The sequence below is a fragment of the Hippoglossus hippoglossus genome, chromosome 14 (genome assembly GCF_009819705.1).
Source record: "Hippoglossus hippoglossus isolate fHipHip1 chromosome 14, fHipHip1.pri, whole genome shotgun sequence".
NCBI lineage: Eukaryota > Metazoa > Chordata > Actinopteri > Pleuronectiformes > Pleuronectidae > Hippoglossus > Hippoglossus hippoglossus.
The window spans coordinates 3,513,364-3,538,333 of NC_047164.1; the positions used below are offsets into that span (position 1 = coordinate 3,513,364).

Sequence of the window (24,970 nt, forward strand, 5' to 3'; positions counted from 1 at the left end):
GATTCACAACTTTCCCAATTATGTCATCCATCGTTAATATAAATAAAACATTGATTGGCACTTTAAGCCATGATATAGCAGCTCAACTCAACCAGGAATAGTCGTTGGTTAGTTAACTTCATTGATCCTTAAATATCTCAACAACTATTCTGTATTGACGTCAATGAAATGTGCACATTCACGTCTTCCTTGTGGATGAATTGTAAATAACTTTGGTTTTACCTTCAGTACTGATCGAGTGCGATCATCAGGTCCAAACTGCAACATTGCTTTTATTTAAATACCTGCACCAACCTCGGCTGTCGTTGATTGGCTGCAGTAAAGGTTATGAACCCTTGATTGGAGGTTGTTAGATCAATTTTCCAAGGTTGACATGCATGAGTGTGATGTCCAGGTGTCCAGATAATGTTTCATCAATGGATTTAATCTCTAAATATTTCCCGGCAGCAGATTCACTCGACCTACGACCTAAACACGGCTGTTTTCCACCAGCCAGAAGGTTCAATGGACATTTACTCACTTGTATATATTTTTGTTTTGCCGTTTGATGGAGGAACAGAGCAGAAACTCTTATCAGCTGCTGCTTTCTGTTGCTGCCACAGCCGCTGTGTTTCCTCCTCAAGCTGAATAAGATCATCTACCCCTGCTCCAAGGTCAGGGATAATAGCTCACTAAGTGGATAACTGGATTACAGGCGATTCATATTTGTTTGGTCATGGACCCCACAATACACACACACACACACACACACACACAAACACACACACACACTGAAGCGCTGTTGAAGTGTGAACAAACACAAACTTTGCCGACAATTATCCTTTGCGCCGCTGACAAAGTCGCCCTGCTGACCCTCCTCTGAAGACTTTAATCCTGCAAAAGTCGAACCGTCGGCGAATCGAGCTGCCTGTGATTTATTCAACTCTAATTAACCTAACTCTGGTGTTAATATGTGTTTCCTCAGCCGCGCTAAAATAATCCCTGCGGAGAATTTATCAAGGAATTACACAGGTTGCAAACAAACCTCATGATAATTTTTCCTAAACAGACCATAAACCATCGCAGGAATACAAAGGTCACTTCTCAAGACCGACAGAAGACAGAAGACAGAAGACAGAAGACAGAAGACAGAACGGGCATCTGACTCTTTCTCAATCCAGATGTTTGCTGGTCACAGCTCTGATGTAAAGTCTTGGTCGTAGATTGGTGAATGGCTGCGTGTTGTTTAGACGCCCTGCACAGTTTTTTACCCTTTAGGAAACACTTCTCTTCAGCCTGATCCCTTATATTTTCTAGTGATTCTCCCCCCCCCCCCTCCCCGGCCATGACGGTGCATCAGAAAACTCTCCCTCCATTCATGGTTCCTCTCCTGGATCACCATCACTCAGGTGGAGCGACAGAAGTCAGATGTTGCTCCACTTCGCCCTCTTTGCCTGTGACCCTTCAGCACCTCTGTTTGATTATTCACCGCCAAAGCTCCCACACTAGGCAGAGTGGTGTGTGTGTGTGTGTGTGTGTGTGTGTGTGTGTGTGTGTGTGTGTGTGTGTGTGTGTTGTCATGCTATCACACCAACAGAGGCTTCAGTAAAGAGCCCAAACCGCTCCTGTTCAAAGGGCTACCCTCATCAAAACCGCAGCTGTGTCACTGTCGGCGTGCAGCATTTTTCCACAAGCGAGTGTTTGGGCAGGACAGGACGCCCCCCCCCCCCCCCCCCCCCCGCTGTGACCCGAGCCCTCTCTGCGAGGGGCTTGTCATCCTCGACAGCTCTGCGAGGAGAAACGTCACTGAAGGATATTAGCACAGCGTCTCTGTGACTTTCCGCTCCTTGTTACTTCTTCAGCGTGATGGGATTCAGTTCTAGATGAGTCATTTACTGCTGAATGTACTTTGTGATTTTTGATGGTTGGTTTTTTTTCTTATTGCCTCGGTTCTGGCTGCAGCCTCTGGAGAACACTGGGTCTGTGGGGAACCTTGAGGCTGTGATGTATTGTTGTGATGCATCCACACACAGAGTCTCATAATCACCTTTGTGTAACTATCATCTCCCAGCTGGAGGTCTGAACTGCAACAACGTGGATAATCGTCCCTGCACGGTTCATACAGAAGCTCATATAATACATGTGTCATGGCTGTTCTTATGCATGATTATGGTTTTACCTCATCGGAGGTTTTACACACATAAACCAGCATCTCTGCTCTATTTCCCAGTTTGAATGGGGGGTGGGGGGTGTTTGTCACAACTGTTTGTTCCCACTCAGGGCGTCATGACACCACTGTTTCTTCTCTTGTTAGAGGATTGTGTAATAATAACTTGATGTTCGGGGTTGCACATCATTATTAAACCCAGCGGGGCCAGATCTGCGTTCCTGAAGAATATAATCTGTTTAAATGTGTCTTAATCCAACACTCACATGTGGTTATTGATAATCTTTCCTTCATTTCGACATCATTTCCCTCTTCAGCAGATAATAATATAACACTTTAAAGGACTAAGATTCTTTTTTTAAAATTGCATCTTATACGTTACAGTCAAGAACAAACTGGATGTCAACATGGTGGAGGTGGGATGAGATGACCACATTTTTTAATGTGATGTGACGGTTACATCATGAACTTTTATCCCTGTTCTTGTTTATGTGCATATTTTGTAATATTATCAAAAATGGAGATATCCACGGCCTGTATATCAAGATGGACGACACCCCCCCCCCCCACTATCCAGAGACGAAAGAATCCTGCAGCAATGACGTCAATAGGATTCTGCACAGTAATGATCGTGGTTCGGAGCTGATGATACAAACTTGTCCAATCGTGAGTCAAATATTAAATAACTAATTAAAACCAAACTAATCAGAAGCAAAAACACTCGAACATACATCTGTGTGATTAGAACAGAAAAGACAGAAACCATCTAACGTGCACTATGACCAAAACATTAACATGGGGAGGCAGGGTTTATAACCTATACTGCAGCCAGCCACCAGGGGGCAACTGCAACACTTTGGCTTTGCTTGGAACAGTCCATCTTTATTTACTATGATACTATGATTATATCCCCCCTCTATCAATTACCACAGATATTAAAATGTCAATTAGAGTTTGAACCATCAACGCTTTGGTCTGCGAGCGACTTCCACGTTGAATATTTCAGACGGCCGTACGCGGCTGTGTGTTTCTTGTCCGAGCTCCTCGTAGAGAATGGATATTTAATACGGTGGAAAAGCCTCTTTCCTCCGGGGACATGTCACTCTCTTCTGTACCTTTTTATTAAGCTGTGGAAAACGGTCGTAGCAGCTTTGTTCCCCGTCAGCCTGAATTTGCAGGTATTAGTCTGGAAAAAAAGGTCAAGTGTAACGTGTGTAATAGGATGAACTGGTGTAAGAACATGGGGGGGGGGGGGGGGGGTTAGAGAGTCGGAAAGTCAAAGTATCGATGGGTAGGAAAATATTAGTGACTGCATACGAGCGATTGAATTGATCTGAGCATCTTAACGCGTCGATTCAATCCACATGTTAGCGTCTCAGCGCGGAGCTGCATTTTCATTTGTACGGCGAAGCTAATAAGGGGCTGGCAGTGCAAAGGCAATCAGCTGAAATATGTCATTTCTCTGAAAAGGGAATTATTCTAATGTGTATTATGGGTGAGTCACCACACTCCCAGGCCACATTTGCAACTCGCTCCTTGTTATCTCCTCTCTGTTAATTAAGATTGATGAAGTAAAAAGCCTGGGAACCAGATTTCTCTCTGAATTAAACATACAGATGCAAACTGTCCTGTGGTGAAGCTTTTTCCCTCCGACGTTTCATTTGTTCTTAAAAGTCTTTGTTTAGGATTTCGACGTTTCAACAGCAAGGAAATATACGATAAATATGATATTTAAGATGTCACGAGAAAATGTAAAAATCAACATAAGAGAATACTAAAGAAACATTTAGATAGATATTAACTAGAGAATTCAAAAGAAAACCAATTAAAATAACAGGAAATGAAAGCGCTAGGGGGAGTGATTATTTAATATTTTATAAAAGGCAGCAACAAACAGGAAGGATTTCAGCTTTGATTTAAAAGAAGTGAGATGCAGCAGATACTTAAAGTGTTCTCCAGCAGCCGTTTACAGCACTTTACTCTAAAAGGAGGTTTTATTTAATATAAGAAGCCTGTAAAGTACAGTTTACTGAGGCTTTATACAAATGAAGTTTACTGGTGTGTTTATAAACTGCTGGTTCAAGCTTCTCCCCTTCTCTTCTTCTGCTTCTCATCTGGACGCTGTTGCACGGTGCTTTTCTCTCACAGTTTATTTTAAACGTGCTCTGACAATGTAAAATTATATGTGTGACAGAAAATGAGGAAAGGATCGTAGGTCTCATTAAATTAAAATCTTGATACATGAGTATTAACTGTATAAAGTATAAAGATGAACACAAAAGTGAAGCCAAATATATTGGATCGCCCCCTGGAGGCGGGCTGTAGAAGGGTCATAAACCTGCCTCCTCCATGTTAGCAGTTCAGACATGGACCAAACTAAACAGTCAAAACACAAGTCAAATAAATCTTTATCAAAGACGATTTCATCTATGACTGACAGCGAAAAGAAAGGCCTGTGATTGGACAAGTCAGACTGAAAACGAAGATGGACACGAACTAACATATTCCTCATAAGGGTGCGGCCATCTTACTCCAGTGAAGTCATTTGGTGTAAGTTAGTCTCAGGTGTCAATCAATATAAGAGGCTACTGTTTTTAAAATCACCTGACGTGGCTGTGAAGACACGGGGTTGACGGACTGGCCGATGAGTGACAGCAGAGATGACATCAGCTGCCACTCGACTGTCAGCGGGCAGCGGTAACACAGACGTGGACGGAAGCTCTGTCCTCGCACCAGTACAGAACACTTCCCCATCACACGTTCCCACTGTGAAGCAGCTCGGAGCAGGCTCCTGTGCACAGGGGAGCAGAACAGACAGCGCCTGCAGACTCTACAAACTAGACCAACACTGCGTCGTGCATAATGCATGCATGCAGCCAGCAGGCGCAAGGTGAGTGCACCGCGATGAAGTTTGCAGTGGAGCTGCAGGGGAGTGGCTAAAATCCGAGGCAATTTAAACAGATAAAGGATTTCTGTGTAGGGCAGTCGGCGGGCAGCTCGTGATAGATGAACATAATAAAGCAGGAGATGTTAAACTGACTGAATGGTGGCTGCACCGCTGATGAGTCATTTATAAGAGCAGAGCTGAAGTTTTCTTGGGTTCAGCAGCGTCCAAATCCTCCAGCTGCTGCGGTGACGTGTCAGTCTGACTCAGCTCCTTCTCACGGGCTCGTCTTTCACTGTGACGTTACAAATCATTTAATAATGATATTAACAACAAGGCAGGCACGGAGGTTAGCACTGTCGCCTCCCATCAGGAAGGCTGGCATGTTGTCTGCTTCGGTTTTTCTCCGACAGGGTTAATTGGGGACCCTCACCCTCCGCCTCGCACCCCGTGGCAGCTGGGATTGCCCCCCCGGTGACCTTTAAAGGATAAGTACATAGATTATCACTAATCTTATTTCACTGACACTGAAGGACACCGTATAATATATAATAGACAAACATGTGAATCATTTAAATGACACCAAGCAATCGAATCAAATTAAATCATCATCAGTAAATAGAGTCTGACATATTTTGCAGCCTTCTAAAAGTATTAATGAACATGCATGTTTTATGAGTGATGTTTAACATTGAGGGATATGATATAATGTGCCACTCAAACATGTTGAATCTGTCTCAGTGATGTTACTTTACCAACAGCCCAACAGTAAGTTAGAGTTAATACTGGGAGTAAAACCTGGTCTTACACTGGTGTCACTAAATTTAACTTTAAATCCAGACTTCATGTTGCATTGCTCTCAACTGCACTTTCAATAATCTTTACTAAGTGAGCAAATTACACCTAGAAAGCAGCTCTAGTCCCTGATTGGCTAACAAGCTGCTGCTTGTTAAATCAGAGTCTAATTACTAACAGATTTAAGTGTAATAAAATAAGGCAGAGTGCAAATTACACGTTCATAAATTTGCTTCTTAGAGAGGAGCTGCAACAGAGACATTAACTGAAGATGTTATACATCACCGTGATTAATATCAGAACACATCGCAATTCTTGCTAAGAAGGAGGCAGCGAGAAGGAATTAACTTTTATAGCAGAAATATATCTAATTTTTTAGCATTAAATGTTCAACTTGTAGTAAATGAGCAGATGTGTGACAGTGAGCAGGAAGGTGGGTATTAAAATTTCATTTAGCGACATCAGGGTCTGTTCATTGACTAAATTATTACAACAACTACTGTTTAAGAAACTGCAGATTTTACATCCCCTCGTTTCCACAAGGAGAGAACGAGTGAAGCAGAATACTGAGCTGCGTTCAGCCTGAACAAAACCTGGTGAAACGTTTATTTAAACCTACACGTCGGTGCGTTGAACAACCTGTTTAACACACAAGCATCAGAACTACGGCAGCTGAGGTCATTCTTGATGCTCTGCATGGTGGAAGAAATCTCTGAGGTAGATGAGTTTAAATACGTGTTTAATACTCCAATCACCATTAGCTTGTAGTGTAACATCACTATAAAAAACATTTTCATTTTCACCAAGCAGCAGTTGCCATATTTGTAGAGAACCTTAGAGTCCATTGTGTGTAAGGCTGGGTTTGTTTACATGTCGCTGTACCTAGAAGTCAGTTGCACACGATTTCGAGCAAACGTAGCAAAACAGAGTAAAAAGATTGAACAGCTCCATGTACGACCTCCTCCTGCTTTTTGTGTTTTCCATCCTGGACCTGCCAAATCAATAATAAAGACTTTAATGTGTCCTTGGGAATGATCTGCATTCAGGTTCTCACTTTGCCCTGACTGGACGTAACAGAAAACCATTTGCTGTAAAAACCAGCTTTGTAGATGAATGGATACCTCACGTGTTCCTAGATTCTTTAAAACCCCGACCCTTTGCTCTCTGTGACCTCAGCGAACAAACACCTGCTGATCGCTCCTCTACAATCTGCCAGGAAGAAGAATGGCTCTGACGAGGTGAAAAGAATTTAAATCCGAGCTCAAAGGCTCGAAAGGCTCGTCCACACGACAAAGGACCAAACGGGAGATTTAACATGGAGAAGTCGAGCTTTGCCAGAATCATCGACTATCATCATTTATCTATTTAGTCTTTCGATCCTCCAAAGGCAGAAGTAAAGAAGTAAAGCCTCTGACGAGATGCAGACCTACTGTACATTTTTAAGTAATCTTTAAACAACTGATGGGTTTAGAACCTCCGACAATGAGGATTTCATTGGCGTTTGTCTTTACATTAGCAGGATTGGGCTTCTTTCTTGTGTCCACTGATTATCTCACTTGAACTATTGGTACTTCTACGTATCTGTGAGGTTTCAGAAGATTTGCACGGACACAGACAAAATGAGACAAAATGAACATAAGGAAATTGGGCGTTTTAGTTTTTATATTTCTGTGAATTTCTCAAGAACTAATGCAGAGATCTCTATGAAAAACCCAGGCATGCGTCGTGTGATGGCTCCTTTGAAAATCATCTCAGCATGGAGCTTGCACACCAATTTCCCAGCAGCCACTTCCACTTTCCCTCCTTTGTTTCCCCTCCTCACGTCACACGGTGGTCAGGCCCACTTGACAAGCGCATCCTGACATGCACTGCATCATGAGCAGCTCCGCAACCGCGACACGCCATGAATAATGATTGTGGCGTGTTATCGATGACGCTAACTCGTGTGAGCGCCAGAGCTCGCTGACACTCGCCTGCTCCTTTTTTTCCCCTGCCGCTCTGGCTCGAGCCGCGTCCTTATGGGAATGCAGCAGACGATGAAAGCCTCTAGTTGTACAGAGGACAGTCGCTTTAAAAGGCCAACGCCAGCATGCTGGGCTCCCGTCATTAGCATAAGCGGCCATTACAAATGTACTGATCCAAACTAAAAGCGGCATTTGAGGGAGAACGTGCTGCAGATCCTCATCTCAACTTGGTTTTATCGTTCGCCTCCCGCCGCCTCCCTCCTCCCCCTCACCTCTGTCTCTCAAAGTTATTACAGCAGTGTCCTCCTCTGCCTCTGCTCCGCGCAGATAACAAGCAGCTACACTCATCTGCTGACTCCACTTCACCCAAAGCAAAGCTTATCATTCTTAAACACACTGCTCCTGTGAAACTAATTATTGTGCTGGCTTTCTGCCGCGTTTCGTCGCCGGACCAATAGCGTTTAAAAAGTGTGAGGATTTTCCGCCCGGCCTGTCCTTTTGACTTCTGTCTCTCCCTCTGAATCCCACTCAGGTGATGATTCAGACGATTCGGTGTTAAAATTGCTCTGTCAAAGAGTCGGAGTGGATCTGAGTTCCCCCCTCGTTTTACAGTAAACACTAAAAATGCCTCAGACTCTGAGGGATTCAAGTGGTTTGAACACAGGAAACACAAGCAAACATTTCTTGTTTGTTGGAGGAATTGAATTCAAACTGTTTATTTTGTTGCGTCTTGCACACGAAGCCAGAGAGATTTTAAACATTTTGTTAAATAAAAAAAACGTATTGATTGAAGATGTTTAATGTCGCTCCGATTATCAGAACTGTCCAACATCTGGATCGCCCCCTGTTGGCCGGCTGCAGGATAGGTCACAAACCCTGCCTCCTCCATGTTAACATTGTAAATAAGCCACTGCTTGTTAATGATGTTGTTTTATAACATCTGATGTCTTTTAAATTACATTTTATCAATTTGCTTCGGTGTTTTGCATTTTTGTTTTTATTCCTCCTCTTTGTGACGCACTTTGTCACAGCTGTTTTTTAAAGGAGCTATATAAAGTTATCTCTATTACTATTAATGTGATTTCTGGTTGTTTGCTTGTCCTTCACACTGCAGCTTGATTTTGAAACCAAAACACAGATGATGGATGGGGTGTTAGAACAGCTGTATCTTCACTGTGTGAGCTGTCAGTGATACATCGGCGTCGCACGCTCCCCTGCTGATCGCAGACACTGGACTGTGCAGGCGTCTGTATTTTCTGCAGATATCGTTGGCTGCGCCGCGACGGTTGATTGGAATCTAATGGATAATTTATGTTGTTGAGGTGAGCCTGTAATTTCCAGGGGAGCAGTGGTCTATGTGCTTGGCTGGCCACCATGAATGATTAATACGTAAACATTATTCATAACTTTTCCGTCATGAATTTAGCCGGTCATTAATTCTACCAACCTCCACCGCGGGTCGAAAGGGGAGGGAGAGCGGACGAGATCCAGACGGAGGCGGGAAACGGAAAGAGAGTCCGTGCAGACGAGAGAAGAGAGAGAAATGGACGTCATGTGATTCTCACTGTCCCAGAATCAGATCAGTCTCTCCCTCTTTTGTGCGTTTCTGTTGTTTTTGGACCGCCGGTCTAATGTGCTGGTTAAACACGCTGTTGACATTTTTAGTGCGGCAGTTTGAGCTAATTAGCTTCTAATTAGTCTGCGTCTGTGTCGTCCTCTGAGAGATGCTTCTCTGTGGTGTGCTCCTCTTCCACAAAGATGAGCTTCAGAGAGCAGCTGATCAGAGGTGAGGAGGCTTCTGACAGAAATGAGGCGAGATTGATTGTGAGGGGGTAATGAGTCCAAGAGCAACCCAGTCTGTCTGGAGCCCCGCGTTTGATTGCACAATTATTCTGCGTGTTTTTAATTGTGACGAACTGATATTTCAATCGTTTCCTGCACTGACATAACTGCTGTTTGAGGAAACGACTGCAGTGCTGAAGCCAAGAGCACAGACGATGTGATGTTCGCCCATCGGCTGTCGACTGGTGACAATTTAGCCTCCGGGGGCAACGATTGATATTTTGGGGCCTTTGGTGTAGACAACAGATATTCGGGCTAAAACTCTGTTCACCGTTTACTGTCCGACTAGTTTTCTTTATCACACAAGTCGAACATTTCTCCAGAGAAAGCACAAACAGTTTAAGGTCTAGAAAGCATTTTGGTTAATGTCTATAAAATGCATTTCGGCCAAAGTGCGACCAACCACACCTGCTCACACGTGATTGGTCAAACTAGAAACAGAAGACTTCACAGAGATTTCTATGACATTATCTTGTGTCAATAATCAGAACATTCTGCTCAAATTGTAGATATGGTCACAGTACGTGTCATATCCTCTGGTTCTGAATAGCATTGCCTACAGTGATATTTGTTGTTTCTTTTACCGTTAAAAAATGTATAAAGAAGATCTATCATTTAAGAATTCTGTTTTAAAAATTCATTTGGAAAGGACACACAATAGAGGAGTTGAACCAGTGATCTGCTGCGTGGGCGGCTGCACCATCAACCTCCTCGAACCACAGAGCAGAAGAGCCGTCTGAGTGTTTGACGTCGGTTCAGGAGCAGATTATTTAATTGCAGTGTTTCATTTGAAGTGTTGAATAATGAAACCTATTACAGACACAATCTGAACCGTGGACCAGAAAGTAGATGAAGCAAATTAGATAAGAATAATTTATTCACTTTTTAATGTCTTTGCTGAGCAGCGAACTGATTGAACTGACGGCAATTTAAGAATATAAATGTTTTGTGAAATTTTCAGGTGACCTTGGTACAGAGTCTTGACCTGATTGGCCAGTTTAAACTGGGAGGGCGGGCTTCTTGATGCCAGATTTAATGATTTGTCCTCTCAAGCCATCAACCAGATACGTTCATTATATTGACTGTAAATAAGGATGGATAATACTTTTTTAAAGTCTCTCACGCATTTTTATAGGATCAAATAACTAATTAAAATCCATAAACATAAGAACTACCAAAAATTACAGAAAGCACATGTATGCGATGTTGTCTATGAGCCATCTGCGAACATGGAAGAGGCCTGTTTTATGTGATATACTGCAGCCAACCACCAGGGGGTGATCAAAATGATTTGTCTTTACTTTTGGGAGCTGTCATGTCATCCATCTTTATTAAGGGTGTATGTTTATCATCCTGAAAATTAAAATGTTGCTGCCAGTAGTTTAAGATAAATGTTCTGTGTGATTTGAGGCTGCTACAGTTTCTTTGGTGTTGGGGATGTAGGAAAATATTCCTGTTGATGCTGAATTACTTTTATTTTGTGAGGAAGGTTTTGATGCGTTAGTCAAAAGAAGAGGTATCCATGTTTTATTAAAATATAAGACCAGGTCATATTGATCTGAAATTGTATCTGGGTTCAGGTCTCACTTCCCCCAGTTTTTATTTGAAATCAGGTGAAGAACTGGTTCCAGGACACGGATTTTTGTTCAGTATCTCATCAGCTTTTATAGACACATTTAATCAGCCAGAAAAATTTCTCCATGTCTGTTGAATTATGACTTTTACTAATCAGTCGCTGCAGGTTAGAGGCCAGGCCACGTTAAATTGCACTCAATTTCAAAAGGTGCGCTTCCACTATCTATGTAAAGTGGTGACAAATTATGGTTTTGAACTATGACTCCCACCGATGGTGATACTGGCTCATTGTTATGCCACAGATAGCATCCCTCAGATTTAACAGGATTTCCTGCCAAAACACAGTCTGCTTGGAAATTGCAGGAACAAAAGGCAGATAAATAAAAGCTGTGTCTGAATTCGAGGGGCCTCATCCTCCGTAAGCTGCGTTTGTAGACTGAGTACGTGGCAGCGGCACGACTCCACTGTCCCAGTTCGAACGCTCCTCGAAATGTGCCTTGCCCAAAGTCTGGGTTCATTGTGCTATTGTCTGTGTTTATTTGATTGTGGTTAAGTGTATCGTTATGTGCGTGTTTCATGAATTTGTTTGTGGTGAGACGTACACCATGGCTGAATCGTGCTTTACTTTATACAATATATTTACACCTGTATGAGCTATACTAATGATGCTAAGTGTAATTTGGGTGTTTAGGAGGAGGGGTGAGGTGACCAACGTCTTGGTCCTAGACAACCCAGTCTCATCAGAAAACGTACACCACCTACGTTGGTCCACTTGGAAAAACGTAGTATTCTCACAATTTGGCCTCTCAGATTGTGAGATACCTACGTTTTTGTCTGCCCATTGTTTTGCATTGGCCGGTGCCCACGTCACGTGACTCTCAAGATCTCGTCTGCGAAAACGAAAACATGGCGGACATTCCTTGTATTTTCAGATAAAAATGTCATTTTATAATATAGTTTGGGCATTAAAATACATTCTGACACCATTTCTAGCGAGAAATATGCTCTTTGCTTCCACAATCTTCAGCCAGTTCATGCTTACGATCTATATTTTATTAGTTATCACGAATATTTTTCAGATCTCGCCAGAAAAATCGTAGTAATGTAACGTTTTTATCGTTGCTATGGTGGTTGCTGTGAAGCTGCCATGCCGTAAACCACGTCGTAGCGTGCTGTTTGAATCATCGTCCGTGCGTTGCGTCGTTCAGTGAGCGTGAACGTTATTCACGTTATTTGATATTAATATTTGATGATAGATTACACCTCTAATTCGAAGGATCTAAGAAGTCCCCGCAACTACATTCATACCGAGGCGGGCCCGAGTGCGCATGCGTGAGCGGACCTGTCATCTTGGACGGCTTAGTATAGCGAGTGCACATTTTTACAGTATATATGCCTATTGTGTATTTGATAAATTTAATATGGACTGATGATGAACATTAAGATTATTTTTCGTATATCATTAATACATTTTTTATCTTTACTTTTTTCTTATAACTTTGTATTTGTATTTCTGCTATGTAAAGAGTTGTTTGTACATACTGTTAATCTTCATGTGCTCTGTAATAGCGATGAATAATAACAAATCTGCTGTCTACTTGAATTTAAATTTTTTTATTTTGTATTACTGTATAGAGATGATAGACATACTGTATAAGGCAAGGGCTAAATCAATTATATAATTTATATATAAAATTCAGCAAACAATTCCAGCAGCAAATGGTTTCAGCAGTTCACACAAGGCACAATGGGGTTTGAAGGGTTTTTAATGTACCATACATACAAAACAAATTTGACTACATTCCTAAAATATAAATTAACAGTAAGCTAAAGAAACAGCAAGATAGTCTTTTCAATTAAACAAATACAAATAATAGTAATATTACATTATTAATATATACTGTATATACAGTATATATTGTATATACAGTATATATACTGTATATATATTGACATGCTGTTGTAATACATCTATATATCTATCTATATATGTATATATATATATATATACACATATATATATATATATATATATAAGTAATATTAACAAAAACTTCTTGAAAAATAAACACTTAACATTGAACCTTTTATGTCACATTTGTGTGTGTGTATGCGTTTTGTGTATATTCATGTTGTGTGTATGTATGTCAACTCCCGGTGTTCTCCTTTGGCACACACTGCAAGCGCCACGTCTTCCCACTGTAATTAACCAAGAATTTTTTTTACATTAGCATTGAATGGAATTCAAAACTTGACAAGGAAGAAGGGCAACGAGACACAGCGAGCTATAAATGCCATATGCATTTAACATGCACACAGTAAGCTGATTAGTGTAAATGACCTGATTATTGTAAGAGTCAATTGTCAAGACAATAGTTTATACTTGTCTTTTTAAAAATATTTTTCAAATAAATAAATAGCACCACATTAGCAGCAACAATTTACATAAAAGTAAAGAAATGCATAATGTTATATAAGAAAAACTAACGATATATAATACTAATTTCTTAATTGTAATATTGCAGTAAACATTAAGTAATTTTAGGGACAATCAAATCCAATTAAGAGACATTGTACATACCACATGGAACAGGGCTCCCGCTCCACCAGTTCCATTACGTTCCCCTGAAACACATTAAAACATGTTTACCATTAAAAGCAAACCTATGGTCAGATGACTTTACAGTTTGAAGTTGTGGTGATTGTAAATCCAGTTAGTATCTCTGTAGTACAACATTTTTTTGTATATTACAACTACATTTTTTGACCTCAAATTACAACAAATAAAACCTTCAACCTTTTGCTTTTCAGTACCTTCTTCACCGGGTAATACTTCTCTCCTCCAGTGATTGAATGGTTGCTTCTGAAAGAGCAAAACAAGAGTACACTTACTCTCAATCTGACCTCATATATTTTAATATTAGCATTGTTGCACAATTTGATAATCAATTGTCAGTGAACATCCTAATACTCCTACCAGAGCTATGCATTTAGCACATGCATCATGGAGATCATGGGAACCTACTGGAAATGCTAAAAAACTGGGTGTGTCAATCTAGGGCTGCAACAACTAATCGATTAACAGTCGACTTCCACTCCAACAAAAAACAATAGTGTTTGGGGTTCCACAGGGCTCCTTCCTGTGCACTTTTAACTTGACATGATTCCCCTTGGCTTTATCATCAGCAAAAATAACATGATTACGTTGACCAGCAACATTTCATCTCATTATCCGCTGATGACTTCAAACCCATTAACTATTCAGCTGGTTGGAAAGAAATAACCACTAGATGGCAGCAAACCTTATTTGGCTTTAGAACAGGGGAAAAAACAGATCATGCTTATGGGTTTTAAATCATAGACACTAGGGCTGTACAAGATATCTAAAAATTACGGTCATCGCAATATCAACATGGGCGATGTACATATCACAAAAGACTGCTTGGACGTGCCATGTATTCACACTCTGCATGTCAATATATTTGGCCAATTAGATGGAGCCCTGCTGCCCTAGATAATAAATTAAAGATATTCAGTTCATTGTGCGCCGGCTCTGTCAAATTTTGTACTGCCTCCTTAAAAAATTGTTAGTAATCACGCTTGTCCCGGGCCAAATTGATGTCTATAAATGGATGATTATATAAAAGAATTGCACAGCTTCTTTAATATAGTCCCAGAATCTGAGGGAAAGGTAACGGCGCACAAACACAGACTCCGCTGCTCACTTTTCTCACTTTAGTCGCCCTACGACATATGTTTGTGAGTCCAAATCCACTAAAAATATGTGAAAAGATAAAAAATCTAAAGAGTAAACATGAATGATGAGCTCAGTTTTAGGGATCATATCCATTCACACACTCAGAGATATATATATATATATATATATATATATATATATGAATATAATACTCCAATGTATTACCACAATATCACAAATTTCCATTTACATAATGTGATGTAGTGTCATGACAATTGTAGAAACAAAGTTCACAAACATCAGTCATCTTTAGGAAGATTTCAAAGGTTAGTTACTCTGACCTACATGTGTGTATTATTTACTTGTGTAACACCTTAGTAAAAATACGTTATTGTGTTCGTTTTCTAAAAATGTCACCACAACATACCCTGATTCAACATGGCACTGGGAGGCTGCATGGCAGGACTGGTGGAGGGTTGGCAGTTGGCTGATGGGTGGCTGGTTGGCAGGGATGATGGAGGGTTGGTGAGTGGAGGGATGCTGGTTACTCCAACCTCAATGGAACAAAAACACATTAATATCAGAGTAATGTTTTGTGGTGCATACTAGCATATTCATTATTTTCAATACATATAAATAAAATACATCCATACAACTTAATTTGATCTATGCTTTAAATGTGGTGTTTATGACTTTTGCAGTAGACTGAGCTATATGTTGAGATTTCACATTCAAGTTAGTATACACATACACACTACACTATACTATACATTCCTAACATTTCACACCAAACTGAAACGTTAGGAACCAATATAAACTCTGCTCCATGGTAATTATTAACAAATGCCTAATACTTTTCAATACTGAAATATTAAAATTCATAATTGCTCGTCCCATACCTGTCCAGGAGCATCAGCTGTTGTGGAGCGTGTCAGGATTCCCGCGATGATGACAATGCCCGCCCCCTACTCTGGTTTTGATTGGCTAACCCCTGACCCTAACTCTGACGGTCCTCATTCCTAAACACCAATACATAGCTCTGGCGCCAATCAGGATTACTAGCCAATCAGAGGGAGAGTAGGGCGGGTGATGACTTCGTCATCCCACAGGCCCCCCCCCCCACCACCACCCTCCCTAACTTGCAGCCACCCCTCCCCCACACACACTGTGTACATACTCTCTGGACTACTTATGTATTCTCTCACAACAATATTTATACTTGTGTCCATATATTATGTCCATATACTTACACCAATACTCTTCTGCATGATACATTTTGTATGTGTTCATACTGTATGTATCTTAGTGTATTCATTTTCTACTTTCACTACCAATGACATTGACCCTGTATAAATCTATGGTATCCATCTGACTTGATACATATATCTGCATTCAATTTGGGCAAGTGTAGACCTAATTTTCCTTGTGAAACACTTTTCATATCACAGTCTTCCCTTTGATTTTTAACATTGCTACTCCCTTCCCCTAGACCCCAATGCAGCATGGTCCCTGGTTTTCAGGATTACAGTATAGAGTACCTAGTGGGTGCATGTTTTAAGAGGACCCAAATATGAACTACTAAGACGTCACATTGTTTCTCTTGAGCTCATGGAAATGACCTTCACCTTCCACCTACTGTCACCTGAACCATACCGTACTGGGTGTGATTTGAGGTTTTGACTGTTCATACCTGGACTATATCTTCACTCCAAGTGGTGGGACAGCCTCACACTTGGATGTAAACCAATTTTAGAACATATTTGCTTATACTGGAGATCTTTTAAAGTAATGTCCCAGAAATGATTTCTGATAGAAACCCCTGCCTCATTACCGCTTACCAGCTACTGATTTAAAGTGAAACATCTATTGCTGTACTGCTGTGTTCATTTCTTTGATGTTAAGAATGTTTCTCATATGACCTTATCAGATTGCATTGTGAAACATCTGGGTCACCTAATTTTAGTGTAAACAAGAGGGTGGACTCTGACTTATGACTGGATGTATTTAGCACTGATACACAAGCTTGATGTTACACATCTTAAACAATATGATATGGGCGCCACTTAGACAACCAGACCTGTGTGCTTTGCTGTGACTATAAATGACTGAAACCTCAGATAAAGAAAGTAATTTTCTGACTTCAGTAGCTGAGGTACTCTCTACAGAATGTAATGTGCCCATTCTACTTCAAATCCATTTGATCCTTTTGTGTTTATTTTGCTTAAAGCAGAGCATTCACTGCTTTAACTCAATCAGCATCTTATCTGCCAATAACATGGTGTAGAAGTGCAAGGAAATCCCAATATGTTATGATCAATGTCATTTATTATGCACAAAAATTACATTAAGGCAGTTGCTGGAAATGATATGATCAACAATTCTCATGCAAAAAAATACAAAAATAGTGTTTGGGAGAGGGGGTTTCAGAGGGAGGGGGCAGCTATGGAGAAAGTTCTGTCACTCCAGGTTTGCTGCTTGGTGTGATGGAGACAGGAGGTTAGCATCAGGAGCGGAGGCTGCAGGAGGGAGTGTGGAGCTGGAGCACAGTGGTACAGCTTCACTTGAGAAGAACTGAAGGACACAAACAAACCATAGTGTTAAATTCTGAAGATGGTTCCCTCTGATGATTGCTATGCTAAAGCTAACAGCTACCCAACACAAAGCTAAGGCCTTCCTAAGGCTGCCAGGGAGTAGCAACAGTAGCAGTGCAGCAACAGAGTTATTCACACGTTTACCTAATCACAGCACTCGCAGTTCTTGAGCAGCGAAGAAGTAACTCTCCATGTTTTCCTCTTCAGAGGAGGAGTCATCCAAAGACATTGTTGGCGTTCCAGAATATGTCGGACCCACTGCAGCCTGCTGAGCTTGAACTTTGTGCAATCTTCTCTTGAGCACGCAGAGTAGACCCTCATGTCCCGTCTCCGTAAATGCCTCAGTATTGCCTGAGAATATATGATAAAAAACAAAACGTTTTAATAGTGCGTTTGTGTGTATGTATATATACACACATACAAGGCTTTCTTTTCTACAGAAATCTTTTTCCTGAGTTGATGTCTCTGCTTATTGCCATCTAGAATGTGAAACCAAACACTAACATTTTAATGCCTCTGCAATAGCCAGTTGCCAGAGGCATAACTGTATGTTTTCGGGTTGTCCATCTGACTATTTGCCTTAAAGTCAAAAGGTCAAGGCCACAATGACCTCATCTTACGGTTTCAGTTGTCGAGGTTACAGTGACATTTATATGAGAAAAAGTATGTAGAGATATGTACACAGAAACTGCACTGGTTAGCGGAGTCATACAACCGCAGTGCGGTAATTCTAGTTTCGTTTTTTTTATAAATGGGTTAGCTATTTTTACAATCTACAAATAGTGATCAATACATTTTGTCACAGTATGTTACACAAAGAAATTGGCATTAAAGTTGGCATCTTGTTGTCTCACCAGCCTGACGATACAGCTGAAATCTTTGCTGCTTAATGCTCAAATAGAGTCCTCAATGGCGTTCTGTAAGTCATTTTGATTGGTTGGTCCTTGTGAAGAGGAGAATAAAATGAATTAGTGCCAATATCAGTTTACAATCAAACCTTTTTGTGTAGACCTTGTGTAAACAGAGTCAAAGGACATTGTGCAACAATGACATAAATTTTTTCCACAGTACCTGTCGTCCACTGCTGAACATCTGAGACCCATTACTGGACTGTGTCTTCCTGTAGAGTGGTGATGTTCTCAAGGTCCTTTGCACAGTCTGTCAAAACAAAATCAGAGTTACAAAATGTTAATGCTGCACAACCCTTTGCAGATACGGCTAGTATTTGCACACCACATCGGAGCAAAACAAAACTGCAGTCTGTGAAGCAAGCAGTTTTTGTAGATATAAGGGAAGTGCAAATATTTCTGCACGGAACATATTCAGTCCCTTAAGCAAAAAAACAATGGCCGACATCAACCTCAACGCCTTCGTCTACTTACAGACTAGTGAGTCTCGTGCTGCCGCCCACTGACCGATATAACATCGCTCTTTTCTAAAACTAATGAAGGCAAATTCACACATGTAGACAGAAATAAACAGTATAAATTAAAAAGGTGTAAATATTGCTAACATGATGTTTGATGGGGTCATCATTATACATAACAGAGGAAAACTTTGCACATCTATTTCATGAGACAGGCGACAGGTGCGTAGGAGAAGGATAAATTCAGAAGGTGGTGGGGTTTTTGTTTTCTACTTTCCAAACATCATTATTCATAAATAAAATTGGTAGGGTACAAGAAAACGTTGCGTCGTAAAATAAGGGACAATGTAATATAACTTTACGTGTTTTGTCGTCTCATGGATGTAGTCAACCAAGGAAGACACCTCAGAATCCTTGGCCAGAACAACAAAAAATCAATCAAGTCTCAAACATATAAAAATATATACATATTTACAAATGTACTGTTTATGGCACTCTAAATTTTTTACCCTGGTTGGCTCTTAAAGCCGTATAGTTTACGGATCCCATCCACTGCAAAAGCCAACATGGAGGGTGTGCACGCAGGGCACTGAATGCTGCACCTGAGACAGCCTCTCAACTTCAAATTTGGCATAGGTCTATTCCAGTAATGCATTCTGCATGGTATCCCCACATATCTTAATCTGCTAGAAAAAGACAAAAATCCAACACTATATTATAGTAAATATATGGGAAACATATTGCAAGCAGTGGGTAATTAGTTCCATTTTATACTCACCGACCTAAGACTTTTGTGCGATGTTCAGGCATGCTAACAAAAGCTTGCCGTGACATTCCCAGAGCCGCAATCTTGAGATCCTCATATTTAGTGAACCAATCCACTGCATACAAGGTTTTAAAATTGACTGTTGCTGGCCAGTACCCACTTTCAACTAGATCAGCAATGTCCACTGAAAAAGTCTTTGAGTGTATCGCCCTGAAATTCAAAGACAAAAAGCAATTATTTCAATGCACAAGCAATCTTAAATGACATTACTGCATACATTTTTTTCCCCAAAAAACATTTAGATTCCTTCCAATCAAATTTACTTGCCTTCCTGTGGAAAAAGTTGTTTTCCCAGTTGAACAATCACAGCAGGGAAGCATGCTTGGTCAAAAATCAACCATTCTAGGAAGCAAGGGAAAAATAATTTGATGTACTAAATTCCAGTAACATCAACGTTAGTCAGCGGAGGTATTCTTTCAGTGTGATATTAACTTATATTTCACCCAGCGTACTTTGGGGATTTAATAAAAAAATTATATTTAGTATATTATATAAAATGGTATTTGTGGTATGTAACTTAAAAGTACCTCTTTAAGGGTAGGAGAATTTCTCTCCCTCATCTTCCTCGATGTATGTGGATGGTGGCAGTGGCTTAAACCCGGCTTCTGTTTCTCTCCAGGTCTCCTTCTCTTGGGAGAGGCTGCCCTTCCTGTTCCTCATCAAGCAAAACAAACTGTTCGGTCCCAGTTTTTGACGTTGCTGAAACTCCTGTCGCTTCACTTGGATCCTCCTTGATTAAAAAACAGAACATACCAATTGTTACTTAAAATGTATCGCAACGCCCGAACATCTTGTTTTGAAAACATTATTGTCATATTGCATACTATAAATTAAACCAAATTGATCTGATATTGTGGAGTAATGGTAGACAAATACATCCCTTGTTAATCTAAAGCATTCATAAATCAAAGTTCAATCATAAACCATCCTTAATTTGAAAGACGAAATCAAACTATCACACTCCAAAATTAGGGAAGCTCTCAAAACTTAGAATGAATGTATAGTGAAGGCCCCACAATGGGCCTTTCACCCTGCACCCTACACTGTATCATGTAGAACTATTTTATGGGCTGATTCGTGGTTTCTGTTAGTTTCCTTATACCATTACATGATCTGTTTATTAGGGCCCGAGCACCGAATGGTGAGAGGCCCTATTGAAATTGAAAGGATTATTCTTATTATTAGGGCCCGAGCACCGAATGGTGAGAGGCCCTATTGAAATTGAAAGGATTATTGTGACTAAAGTGAATTGGCTTTTTGAGGGCTTTAACATGCTGAACTTCTTACCAAACTTTGCACAAAATTAGAAAGTGGTGAAAATGTACGTATTCTGGAGTAATTTGAAATGGGCGTGGCAAAATGGCTCAACAGCGCCCCCTGGAACACAGCCCCTAGGTTTCCCTTTGACCGATCTTCACAAAAATCGTAGCCCAGGTGTATCGTGACCAATCATGAAAAAAAGTCTCAAGGAGCATTATGAAAAACGCAACAGGAAGTCCGCCATTTTGGTTTTAGTGGCCATTTTGGCCATATTCCACATTTTTACTTTGATGTACTTGTCCCAGGGCTTTTATCTGATCAACTTCTAATTGAGATGAGTGTCATCACAACAATACGGAGATCAAAACTAACTCAAAGATCGATTTTTCGTCACACGGTGTGACCGTGGCGTGGCGTCAAAATTTGATTACACGCCATCAAAACACGAGGTTCTGTATCTCGGACATACATGGTCCAATCGAGTCCAAACTAGACACGTAAGACAAGAGTCCCGGCCTGATGACATCTACACAGAAATCATGACTTAAAATCACAGCGCCCCCTGGTGGCAACAGGAAATGTCTTGTTTTTGGAACCTCTTACACGTGGAGGTATTCTTCCTCACCCACTGCCCGCAGCCACGTCAAACCTGTGTCAAATGGGTCTCAAGACATTGTTCATGAAGGCATAAGATTACTGTGACTTTTCGTCAAACGCCATAATAGTGGCGTGGCATCAAAGTTCATCAACTCGCCATGACACACGAAATTACTATAACTTCGGTGTTGGAGGTTCAACCTCCCTCAAACTACATTTGTGTAGCAACAGCCCCCCCCTGCAGACATTCAGATGGTTTTAAGAAATGGGCGTGGCATAATAACTGACTAGCGCCCCCTAAAGTGCAGCCCCGGCACTACGATTGGCCGACATGTACAAAAATCGACAGGGACATGTGTCTTTTCATAACAAGCAAATAAGTCTCTTGGATAGATATGCTCGACCAAACAGGAAGCCCGCCATTTTGACTTTAGTGGCCATTTTGGCCATATTCCACATTTATACTTTGATGTACTTGTCCCAGGGCTTTTATCTGATCAACTTCAAATTGAGATGAGTGTCATCACAACAAGACGGAGATCAAAACTAACTCAAAGATCGATTTTTCGTCACACGGTGTGACCGTGGCGTGGCCTCAAAGTTTGATTACACGCCATCAAAACACAAGGTTCTGTATCTCGGACATACATGGACCAATCGAGTCCAAACTAGACATGTAAGACAAGAGTCCCGGCCTGATGACATCTACACAGAAATTATGACTTAAAATCACAGCGCCACCTGCTGGCTACAGGAAGTGACATGTTTTATACTTTGATGCACTGCTCCTGGCTGCTTAACAATATACAGCTCAAATGAGCTGAGAGAAGTCAATGGATCATGGTCAGAATTGTGACATTTCCTCAAACCGTGTAAACATTGAGGTGCGGCGAAGGATCATCCTTCGCCAAAGGAGACGATGTTGTCATAACTCCAGTGTGCATTGTCCCATCACCGCCAAACTTCTGTCACATGATTATAGTCCAAGCCTGAACAGCTCCATGTGTCAATATTTCCTCAGTGTCATAGCGCCACCTACTGATTCGCCATGACACAGGAAGTACTTTGTAAATCCACTCTGCATTATCCAACCGGCTCCGAACTGCTGACCTATGATCACAATCTTGACCTGAACACATCCATATATTAATATTAGTTCAGGGTCATAGCGCCACCTATTGATCAGTGTGAAAATTACGTTGTTGTAACATTGTCCAATTGACACAAAATTGCTCAAGCTACATCAGAGCCCCTACTTGAACAGATATATCGGTCTGTAGGTAATAATAGTGATGGCGCCACCTACTGGCAACAGGAAGTAAGCTTTGTTTTACAACTATCATTCGATTTACATAAAATTTTCACAGTGTGATGTGCAATTGATAGCGTGGATCGTAATGCGCAATTAGCAGGCAAGGATCGACGTCGCTCGACGGACGCAGGAAGTGCAGCATTTGTCCTTGCCGCAGTGCGCAAAACGCGTGCAACGCGGAGACGTGCGCTTGGTCATTGATCGCTCTCTCCACCGACCGCAACAGGCTTCAACGTGCGGGTGCTCGGGCCCGTCAGTGCTACAACGTAGCCCTAGTTATTATTAGGGCCCGAGCACCGAATGGTGAGAGGCCCTATTGAAATTGAAAGGATTATTCTTATTATTAGGGCCCGAGCACCGAATGGTGAGAGGCCCTATTGAAATTGAAAGGATTATTCTTATTATTATTATTATTATTATTATTATTGTCATCCAAATGAATTGGCTTTTTGAGGGCTTTAACATACTGAACTTCTTACCAAACTTTGCAGGAAATTAGAAAGTGGTGAAAATTTACGTATTCTGGAGTAATTTGAAATGGGCGTGGCAAAATGGCTCAACAGCGCCCCCTGGAACGCAGCCCCTAGGTTTCCCTTTGACCGATCTTCACAAAAATCGTAGCCCAGGTGTATCGTGACCAATCATGAAAAAAAGTCTCAAGGAGCATTATGAAAAATGCAACAGGAAGCCCGCCATTTTGGTTTTAGTGGCCATTTTGGCCATATTCCACATTTTTACTTTGATGTACTTGTCCCAGGGCTTTTATCTGATCAACTTCTAATTGAGATGAGTGTCATCACAACAAGACGGAGATCAAAACTAACTCAAAGATCGATTTTTCGTCACACGGTGTGACCGTGGCGTGGCGTCAAAATTTGATTACACGCCATCAAATCACGAGGTTCTGTATCTCGGACATACATGGTCCAATCGAGTCCAAACTAGACACGTAAGACAAGAGTCCCGGCCTGATGACATCTACACAGAAATCATGACTTAAAATCACAGCGCCCCCTGGTGGCAACATGAAATGTCTTGTTTTTGGAACGTCTTACACGTGGAGGTATTCCTCCTCACCCACTGCCCGCAGCCACGTCAAACCTGTGTCAAATGGGTCTCAAGACATTGATAATGAAGGCATAAGATTACTGTGACTTTTCGTCAAACGCCATAATAGTGGCGTGGGGTCAAAGTTCATCAACTCGCCAGGACACACGAAATTACTATAACTTCGGTGTTGGAGGTTCAACCTCCCTCAAACTACATTTGTGTAGCAACAGCCCCCCCCCCTGCAGACATTCAGATGGTTTTAAGAAATGGGCGTGGCATAATAACTGACTAGCGCCCCCTACAGTGCAGCCCCGGCACTACGATTGGCCGACATGTACAAAAATCGACAGGGACATGTGTCTTTTCATAACAAACAAATAAGTCTCTTGGATAGATATGCTCGACCAAACAGGAAGCCCGCCATTTTGACTTTAGTGGCCATTTTGGCCATATTCCACATTTATACTTTGATATACTTGTCCCAGGGCTTTTATCTGATCGACTTCAAATTGAGATGATTGTCATCACAACAAGACGGAGATCAAAACTAACTCAAAGATCGATTTTTCGTCACACGGTGTGACCGTGGCGTGGCGTCAAAGTTTGATTACACGCCATCAAAACACGAGGTTCTGTATCTCGGACATGCATGGTCCAATCGAGTCCAAACTAGACATGTAAGACAAGTGTCCCGGCCTGATGACATCTACACAGAAATTATGACTTAAAATCACAGCGCCACCTGCTGGCTACAGGAAGTGACATGTTTTATACTTTGATGCACTGCTCCTGGCTGCTTTACAATAAACAGCTCAAAAGAGCTCAGTCAAGTCATTTGACCATGGTCAGAATGGTGACATTTCCTCAAACCGTGTAAACGTTGAGGTGCGGCGAAGGATCATCCTTCGCCAAAGGACACGATGTTGTCATAACTCCAGTGTGCATTGTCCTATCACCGCCAAACTTCTGTCACATGATTATAGTCCAAGCCTGAACAGCTCCATGTGTCAATATTTCCTCAGTGTCATAGCGCCACCTACTGATTCGCCATGAAACAGGAAGTAC

General features: G+C 41.3%; 3 long non-coding RNA genes across 3 annotated transcripts; 1 reads left to right on the forward strand and 2 right to left on the reverse strand.

The window, feature by feature from the left end:
* Nucleotides 1-371: 371 nt before the first annotated feature.
* Nucleotides 372-19,208, forward strand: LOC117774646. Its single transcript, XR_004616113.1, has 3 exons — nt 372-383; nt 4,109-4,110; nt 18,563-19,208. It is a non-coding gene; the product is annotated as an uncharacterized LOC117774646 (long non-coding RNA).
* LOC117774647 lies at nt 13,293-14,159 on the reverse strand. Its single transcript, XR_004616114.1, has 3 exons — nt 14,021-14,159; nt 13,788-13,831; nt 13,293-13,405 (listed from the first exon to the last, which is right to left on the reverse strand). It is a non-coding gene; the product is annotated as an uncharacterized LOC117774647 (long non-coding RNA).
* Nucleotides 17,154-19,773, reverse strand: LOC117774645. Its single transcript, XR_004616112.1, has 4 exons — nt 19,639-19,773; nt 18,566-18,652; nt 17,639-17,845; nt 17,154-17,474 (listed from the first exon to the last, which is right to left on the reverse strand). It is a non-coding gene; the product is annotated as an uncharacterized LOC117774645 (long non-coding RNA).
* Between the last annotated feature and the right edge of the window lie 5,197 nt (nt 19,774-24,970).